The sequence below is a fragment of the Trematomus bernacchii genome, unplaced genomic scaffold, assembly GCF_902827165.1.
Source record: "Trematomus bernacchii unplaced genomic scaffold, fTreBer1.1, whole genome shotgun sequence".
Taxonomy (NCBI): Eukaryota; Metazoa; Chordata; class Actinopteri; order Perciformes; family Nototheniidae; genus Trematomus; species Trematomus bernacchii.
The window spans coordinates 11,678,287-11,688,355 of NW_022987593.1; positions in this window are offsets into that span (position 1 = coordinate 11,678,287).

A 10,069-nucleotide genomic window follows, 5' to 3' on the forward strand; every position below is an offset into this window, starting at 1 on the left:
TAATCCAGAACTCAGGATAGAGGATCCAGGGCACAGGACCACAGCAAGAGGATCAGCCTCGACTCCGGATCCCGGCGTAGATATAGACACAAAAATGAAAATGTGGCTGGGTTAATCGGAACATGACGTACGAGAGTACACAGACACAGACAGAGAGAAGGACGAACAAGCACTCCCTTAGGATAGGTTAAGGGAAAAGGGTAGCAATTAAGAGAGTAAGAAACAGAGGTGGAGAGGCACACACAGGGAACAAAGGCCCCATTGGAGCCTTAGTTGGAATTTAGCAGAGGTAGGGAGGAAGCTGTGAAAACGATCATAACACTCCCCTGCCTAGATGTGCTTCTCTGCAAACCTATTATTTTAGATGAGTTCAGATAAACACTGTTCTTCATCTCATTCAGTTTGCCTCCAGTAGTCCTAATAATAATAAAAAAGGAAAAGTACACTTGGTAGCTCTTTTTAAGTAAAAAATCTAAACAATGTAATGCCTTGATCGAACCTAAGTGACTTGCTGTATACTTGTATGAATGGATATACAATGTACTGAAGGCTAAAGAGCGTAAAACCCTAGAACCTTTCACGGTCGTCTAACAATAATGCGTCATGTTGAGTTGAATGACAATCAACAGATGTTGTCTACTTGGGTCAAGACTTTGACATGTGAGTTTTCAAAGCAACACTTGAGACACCTACTGTGACCAAAGGGTCCTAGAAAAAAAAGCTTAATTAATGAACTAAATTAGTATCAGTATGCCAGATAAAGGAAAACTGCACTGACCGAGACAAGACTGGTCATAAATTGGAAGTAATTAACCATTTTGATTTCAATGTCTCTTTTCATAAGTTGGTTATGTATCATGTCTCTCCCTGCACATCTGTAGGCTGCACAGTACATCTTTGTGTGTTTGTGTGCGTCATAACTGGGCACCTCATTACAAACAGGGAGAGGAAAGAATACACATTTGAAAAAGGAGCCATGCATAGTAGTGTGTTCAGATATATATGAAACAAACTGGTGTAGTACCTTACTGTCACCTTCAGTGTGACATCTCTGTAAACGCTCAGTCTATTTTGTTAAGATGTTCAGGTTGCCCAAAGACCTTGCAGCTCGGTATGGAGGAGTTGAGAAGTAACATTAAATGTACAACGTTTTTTAAGGACCCCTAGCTGAAAAGGAGATGGAGCAGAGATGGACTGCATATTTATACATTTAAATTGGATTATAAACTGGGCATTTTAGCGAGAGGGAAGGCCAAAAGTGGCATGTATGAACATGCATTTTTATGTTGCATGCGATACAAAGCCATCAAAACATTAATACTTTGCTGTATCTAACAAGTTTGCTTAAGAATAGGTGCTGCGCAATGATTTAACTATGGTTGATGTGATCGCATGGGGTCTCATAATGTTGGACCATCATCAATGTTTTGTAAATTACGGTAAATAGGAAAATCAATCTTTGCAAAAATATGTTGGATTAGGGTCAGGGTTAGGGTTAGGGTTAGGGTTAGGGTTATTTACAGACATATTTGAAATTTGAAAAACAATAAAAACAATATCAAACCAGAAATTATCATTAATTTGGCAGCCCCTCCTCTAGTGTCTCTGAGGACCCTCTGTAGAAGATTCTGGTTGTACTAAGATACGTTTTTTGAGCTTTTATACAGACTTCTAAAGCAATAACTAACATTGTAAATTAGCATTTATTCTTAAAAAATATAAAATATTAGTTTAATACTTTTCTATGTTACACAGTATGACAACTCGCTTGAAAACTTAATTTTCAATTAACTTTTTTTCTTAAATTCACTATTTCTGTTCTTTATAAGGTCAGATACTGTTTCGTAACTCTTCATGAAACGAATGCTAAAAGTAGTAAAAACAAGTTGTTTGGCTTTATTCTGTTTGCTAATACTTCATGTTTGGTCCAACGCTGGTCATTCTGTTGCTAATGTTGTGTGTTTTTCGGGGGGGAACATCTCATTGGATTGGACAACAGCTGCCGCGGAGGATTGAGAGTGTGACAGTGAAACATGTATATGTGATTTTCAGGCAGATGACAGACAGACAGAAGGGCTCCTCCAGAGGACATACAACTTTTAACAGGATTGGAAATGGTGGCGACCAGCTGTAAGAGGTAAGAGAGAAAGAGCAGGGGATGAGCGTCAAAGTGGGAGGAAGGAGGGGCCGCCACTCAAGGAGGAGTTTTACTAGATCAGGAATTAACTGTCATTTATCCACAAAGTTGACCAAAGGACACAGTTGTGGTTGTTGCAACAGCTTGAAGAGAAGGCGTGGAAAAGAAACGGTAGCAACAAGCTTTGGGATGAATAAAGCCGTTGAACACATCATCAAACGCTACAGGCACAGCAGGGGGCCTCGGGATACAACCCGTCTGAGAGATGGGTGGTGTGGGTGTGTGTTTAGTTTTGTATTGGACAAATAAACCATCCAATCTGCTGGGAGAGGAGAACAGTGGATGCGGGGAGCTCAAGGGGGGGGTTACAGGACTCCATATTTACAAAACCCTTTCAAATGCACGGAGGCACAGATCTGCCCAGAGGTTTTTTTCTTTGATGCTCGTCGATACCGCTGCGTGATGATGTCATACGGCAGAGAGCAAGGGAGGGAGGCATGATCAAAGCAGAGAGGGAGGGATGAAGACGCAGGAGAGGATATCCAAGACAACAACGGGACAAAGATGGCGACTGCTCCTGTTGTGGGACGTCCACTGGCGTCCAGACCTCCGGATCTCCAGGAGGAACCCGCCAATGGTTTTCACTTCCCTTTTTCTAACAGGATGACCACCAGGATGACAAACTGGAACCACCAAGCCAACATCCTCCACCGGCACCATCACCGCCGGGCTAGCACGGTAAGCTTTCCGTCTACCATTAGCCTCTCCTCCGCTGCCGTTAAACCATCAAAACCCTCAACGCCCCGACGTCTGGTTTCCATCACCCCATCCCCAAGTATTTATCATGAGTTGCCATTCTTTCTAATAACACATTTTCTACCCATTTTCTTTCTTTTTTCTCAGCGCCCTTTCATCATGGTCTTTTTGCCCGTTAATATAGGCCTCTCTTTGCCATCAAAGGCAGCACATCAATTGCCTTGACTCCCAAGTGTATGTGTGAGGGTGAAAGGGAGAAAAGGGAGAGAGGGGAGAATAAGAAGAACACCATGTATCAAAGATCAAGGCACGCTTTCATGACTGATTTCGGCCCTGGTTTTGGGTTTTTGCTTTCCATCATCTTTCCATCCACCTTTTTTTTCCTAGGGATGCAGACGCTCTCCGAAACCCAATCGACGTTTTCTTCCAAAACCCTCCATCGCTAAAAAAAAAATGAAATCAAACGCTTTTGTAGGGGGGGAAATGGACATTTATTGTGGGTTTTCTTTGAGAATATTCTGTAGCTTGAAGGGCTACTGGGCCAGAGCTCTGCCCCGATGATGACAATACGTGAAACAATATTTGAATAAGCAGCAGGAGGGCAGGCAGCTAATCCACTGTGGCTAATCCAGTATTGGTGCAGGCCATATTGGTAGCTGGAGTATTCAGCCCCATCACAATACACATCAGCAGGACGCCATGGCAGATATACTGACACTCTTACTGCAGGCATGGCTGGGAAAGGCAAGCAGATGGACGGATGGATAGGTGCATGGAGGGATGGATGATATAGAGATATGTGAATGGACAATGCGTGATATGTATTCTTTATTTCACATAGTCCTCTTGTGCAACTTGGAGTATTTAAAGAAAAAGAAGAGTTGTAGTGAGTTGTAGGATTACGAGATAAGCTTCATCTCTCAATGTCAATGTGTCTTAATTCACAAAAAGACCTGAAAACATCGATATCTCCCATAAATGTCCGACATTATAAAAAGGAGTCACTGTACAAGAGTCTCCCTTTCCTTTGTTTTGGAGCTCTCGGTGCAGCCAAGCAAAAATACTTGTCTCCAATTAATTTTCTTCAAGAGCAAGAGGTCTGTTTCTCTTTCAAGAGGTATATAATGAAGATTTCACTCTCTGTGAGCATCTAAATGGGTCTTTGTGCTGGGAGGCCCCCAAGAGATAAGCCTGTTTCTGACAGGCCTCCGTACAGACGCCCAAATCTGCTGTGGCAGCTGGAACAAAGGGACCCCTGAGCTGGACCCACACACTGACAAAAAGCTCCGTCTCAATAGTCTAAAAGGAGGCTGCCTCAATTTAAGAATTAATAATCCACTTTTATCTTCGCTGGATGGTTGTTTTCATCGCATACTTGACAATATTTGGAGAGTAATTCACGGGGCTCTTTGTCTTTTTGTGGAGACTAGCTAGCGAGGGTCATCAGTCGATGGAGATAGATCGCTCATGTATTGACAATATGATGAATCAGTACCTGTTGCATTGTAATGATTAATGTTCATTTTCTGCAACACATACAATGAGTATGCTAGAATCTGTTAGAATGCACAGGAAGTGAAACATCCTGTAATGAATAGAGACAATGATAAAACCTTGAATCAGTGAAGAATGAAGACAATATCTTCTACCACCACAGTATATGTCAGTTCATATTCAAGTACAATGCTTTTATCCAAAGTGGCTTATAATAAATGCAATAAAGCATGAAGATAGAAACTCAGAATAACAGATATATTTACTTGAAATAAGTCAAACCATTGCAGGTGCTGGTGCATTCGTATTGAAGGGGCTAAACCCTTTAAGTGCTACCAATTCGTTTCTTTGTTTGTTTTTTTTGGAGAGAGTTTTTGCGACGGATATTAATAAATAGATTTGTTGTGATATTGTGCATTCTCTGGAAATTCAGCTGAGACTGAAACACCCTTGAATAATCAACATAATTCATCCCTTTAATTGATTGAAAACATATCTGGAAAGTCCACTTTTGGAATAAAGCAGTCAATATATAGTCATTGATTTGCTTTTCTTTTTGTGTTGGGTTTAATGGCCTCGGTACAATCACTAGTCATTGGTTTGCAATCTTTACCCACAATAGATATTTGGATACGACAGAAGTCAAAATATAATAAATAATGAAGATAATGGTGTCTGGATTACATTTAGCTGCTTCAGTTTGAGCCTCCTGCATGGTGTTGTGCTGCCTCGCTGTCACTCTGCCATGGTTTAACTGAGACACTTGAATACAACCGAGCCATGTTAATGTTATTAGTGACACCTGGGCCTTTTCCTGCTGTGACAGGTCAGGTCAGTGTTTAAAGGGGACTGCTGTTCATGTTAAAGGTCAGCTTTCAATTTGAGCAAGGAGTCATCCTTTCAGAGTTTACTCATTAAAATAAAACCAATAAGTGTTGATGTCACTATGTAACCTGTGTCAGTTTCACATTTTCTACTCTGAATTGTTAATACAAATAAAAATACATTTTATTCGTATAGCACCACAAAGCACATGTGCAGCACAACAGGTTTTACAAATAAGGAATATAGACATTAAAAGAACATTAAAATAAGGTATAGAAACCCAAATTAATCATATATTACATAAAATAGTAGTGTTTTATATAGGTTATTAATTTGTCTGCAAAGATACAATTCCCAAAGGTTCCATTGGACTCCTTTGTTTCCCTTAAACATAATGACATTACAATGTAACACTGGCGCTTCTATTGGCTAGCGCTCGCTTATATATACAGTCTATGGCTCCAACACATTAAAAGTGATCGGCTAAGGGGCGGGACATCTCTAAGCGGTTGACCAGCTAACCAATCAGAGCAGAGGGTGACAAGAGGTGCTGCAGCACAGGCAGTATGAGAAAAATAAAGAGCTTTTTGAACATTAAAGCATACAAAACATGTCACAGTAGAGACACAACATACTAATATGAACCTGAAAATGATCACAATAGGGCCCCTTTAAAGCAAGTGAGAGTATTTGTAACTCATAGTTACCGAAGTCAATAGTATAGTTTATATAGAATAGTATGTGTACATTGACGGATACAGAACGAGAAAGAAGGAGCATGCAGGTGTGTTAGTGCCCCCCCTGTGTGATGACCTTTCTTCAGCTCAGAGCTCAGACCTTTGCTACACACACACACACACACAAACACACACCCATATAGCCGAGGTTCATTATAGATTCATAAGTACCAACATGCCCCCAACCCTTCCTCACCAAGACATCATAAAGGTCAAGTTCATCTTCCTCAGTATTCTCTCTGTGTCTCTCCTCATTGTCTCTGGGGGCTCTGCAGCAACCATAACAACACCATCCTGTGTGTGTGTGTGTGTGTGTGTGTGTGTGTGTGTGTGTGTGTGTGTGTGTGTGTGTGTGTGTGTGTGTGTGTGTGTGTGTGTGTGTGTGTGTGTGTGTGTGTGTGTGTGTGTGTGTGTGTGTGTGTGTGTGTGTGTGTGTGTGTGTGTTTACTGTTGAGCATATAAGCCAAAGTGCTATGAATACATTTCCATAATGCATGTTTAGCTTAGCGTCATGTAAAGTGTGCCAATCAAACATACTGCGAAACATTTCATCATTATATTCTCAGAGCATCACTGCGAAACAACTCTGCCTGTCTTCATTACTGCAGACTGCATGAAGGCTTCTCTCTTCTTAACAATGTCTGAATGATTGAATGTTTGAGAAGTATATGACACGTAGAAGTGGGGAAAACTGCCAAAGTTCAAACATTTCCAGTGGAAAATCTTCAATATCTCTGTGAGAAATCATCAATATGTGATCATATTTTAGGACGATTTCTGGTGCTTTAAGGAAGTATTTACAAAACTGTAATATTATAATACTATAATATGGAAAAGAGCAAACTATAGTTAAATTAGTCAAAAAAATGTGCATTGATTATGCCAAAATTAGCCTATAAAACTAAAATCTTAAGCTTCACTTGGTTTTAAAAAAATCCAAAATCACTCAAAATATCTATTCTTATTCACATTATGAATATCCTGTTGTTCTGTAATTGTGCATATGGTGTTTTATGATTTGTAATGCAATAGAACTGTTACAAAAATTAGTTTTAAATGAGATTTGGCTGTTTTTCTGTTCTCCAGGTTCATATTATCATGGAGGAAATGTCCATTACGGAGTGGACGGAGGGGAAGACAGGGGTCTGGACCTCACCTGAGCCCCCTGACCCGCCTCCTCCTCATGGGACAGCTGACTGAGTGACTACAGGAGGCATGGTAGGTAATATGTTAAAACTCCATGATTTATATGGTGTTATAATCCCACAGCCAATACGCCTTACACTGTGCAGAGAGACCGATTGTAGTGAAATTCACATTTGTTTAATTCCTAATTTACATTCAAATCAAAATCATATGTTAAATGTATAGTCAAAAGATCCAGACACTAATAACATGTTGATGCAAACTCCAAAATGACTTATGTCTGCATTGATTAAATGATCAGATAATTGTGGTAGTGCTTTCATGTATTGTTTGTGATAAAACGGAATAATATAATATTCTATCATAACATATTACTCTGAGTTTTGTTTTTTTATGTATACTGATTATTTTAACCTTAAATACTCTCAATCCATTTTTATAATAGGCCTACTTCACATTTCACCAGCAGCCCTATAATTTAACTTGTTTTTGTATATGGTATTAAGCTATTTCAAATGTTGAGAGGAAATGAATGGCTGTTAACTGTAGTCTAATCTCTATCTGTCTCTCTCTCTCTTTTCTTTCTCACACAGTCTCTCACACACACACTCACACACACCCGGTGGCAGCCCGGTGCTCCTGACTGACTGACAGCCCGGAGGAAGAGGGTGACAGGCGGCATGCTCTCTCCGTCCTGTCCGTCTCTCTTCCAGTGGAGGTGGGCTTTCCGTTTACTGAACACCTGTCCAGAGGTAAGAAAACATGTCTCCTTGTTCTTTTTGTTTTCGGTTTCTCTCTGAAATCTGGTTTATCTAAGATTTGTCCCGCACTGTGAGCTGTATCTTACCTGGTCATGTTGTCTGTGTTGCTGTTCCTGCGTCTTTGCAAGTTTTAATTAATTCTGCCTTTGTCATCATCCGAAGTGAAATTAAATGTAGTACAGCCACTTTATCATACTGTAATGCCTGCTAATTAGAGTCAATTAGAAGCGTCTGTTGCAATTCACTTTATGTTGTGAAATATGTACATGTTAGTGACGCTAGTGGCGCTGTTGGGCGTGATTTCGCAAGCCTGACATAGAACCGCAATATATAGATCCATACATTGTTGGAAAATTCATTTTATTTATTTAATCAAATGTCAGTGGTAAACGGTATTATGGTTCACGAACTTAATTACTGTATTTAAGTACAATTATCAGTTATTTTGTAATTTAATTATTCTTATTATACCTTTTACTCCACTACACGTATAAGATACCAGATCCATTTTACATACACAACATACGATCAGTTTAAAAAATATGCCTGGATAGTTTTTTCAATGATGTAGGAGGTTTAGATTGAGCATCTAAAGTAAAATGCTTATTTTACAGTCGTTAGACCATCGCACCTTGCCTTGCCTTGCCTTGCCTTGCCTTGCCTTGCACAGTAAATAGGTAATGTACTATGATGTAGTTCACAAATGCCTGTATACATTATTTTTAGTGTTGCAATGTACGGGCCAATTTTTCCATAGTTATCTCCTTAATATTGTTGTGAGTTCCTTTGTCGACAATAATAGTGAAAATCGCATGACAGTTTAATTATTTACAGTGTTTAGATGTAAACACTCATCTAAACTTAATTATTTTAAGGTACTAGAGTATTTCCATTTTCTGCAAGTAAATAGGTAGAAGATGCTCTGTCGCAACCATCAACATTAAAATGCTGCTTGCATGGCCATGCATCAGTCATGATAATATATAATGATGTAACCCTGATGGAGGAAGATTTGCTTGCATTGCGTGTACCGTCATAAAGTACATCTTATCTTTATCTTATCTAAACGTAATGTACTATGATGTAGTTCACAAATGCCTGTATACATTATTTTTAGTGTTGCAATGTACGGGCCAATTTTTCCATAGTTATCTCCTTAATATTGTTGTGAGTTCCTTTGTCGACAATAATAGTGAAAATCGCATGACAGTTTAATTATTTACAGTGTTTAGATGTAAACACTCATCTAAACTTAATTATTTTAAGGTACTAGAGTATTTCCATTTTCTGCAATTGCATACTTCTGCTCCACTACATTTGTATTTTTTACTGCAGTCTATTTATTGAATACTTCTAGTTTTACATACGTTACACATAAAATGAGCTCCACCTTTACCAGCTGCAACATAAGATCACATTATTGCATACATATTTATGATAATGTAATAATGTAATACATATTATTCTGATATGGACCAGTCTGCATAACTAGTACTTTTGGTACTTTATTTATATGTTGATGCTAATACTTTTGTAGTGGTAAGATTTGTATTGCAGGACTATAATGACATTTTGATAGCCTGCTTTTATTTTACTAAAATGTCAGAAAACTTCTTCACCTCTGAAAATGTAAATGATGTAATCTAAATACTTTCTTTTCTATCTTTTATTCAAGAAAAAATACATGCAAACATAATACATTATTAACACACACGACTGTGGCTGCGAGGGAGTGCAGTCGTCTTATAACCAAAAGGTTGTGGGTTCGATCCCAGCCCATGCAGTCAACATGTCGATGTATCCTTGGGCAAGATACTTAACCCTGAGTTGCTCCCGATGGCCAACGGTGTGTGAATGTGAATGAATGTTAGTTCCTAGAGTAAGGTACACTGCTCTGTATGAATGGGTGTGAATGGGTGAATGACATGTAGCATGTAAAGCACTTTGAGGAGTCTTAAAGACTGGATAAAGTGCTATATAAGTACAGTCCATTTACAACACATTGACATCAGGGGCTACACTGTTACACATACGCAAACATTTCCCAAATTGGGATCAATAAAGTACTATCTTATCTTATACAGAGTAAAATGTTAAAACAAATGATATATAAAGAAAGACATGTAAATAAAATAATGATACAAATCAACAGCTATCATTTCAAGTATAATATCTATGAAATACATTTGGTTTTGATTGCCTTGTTATTGTAT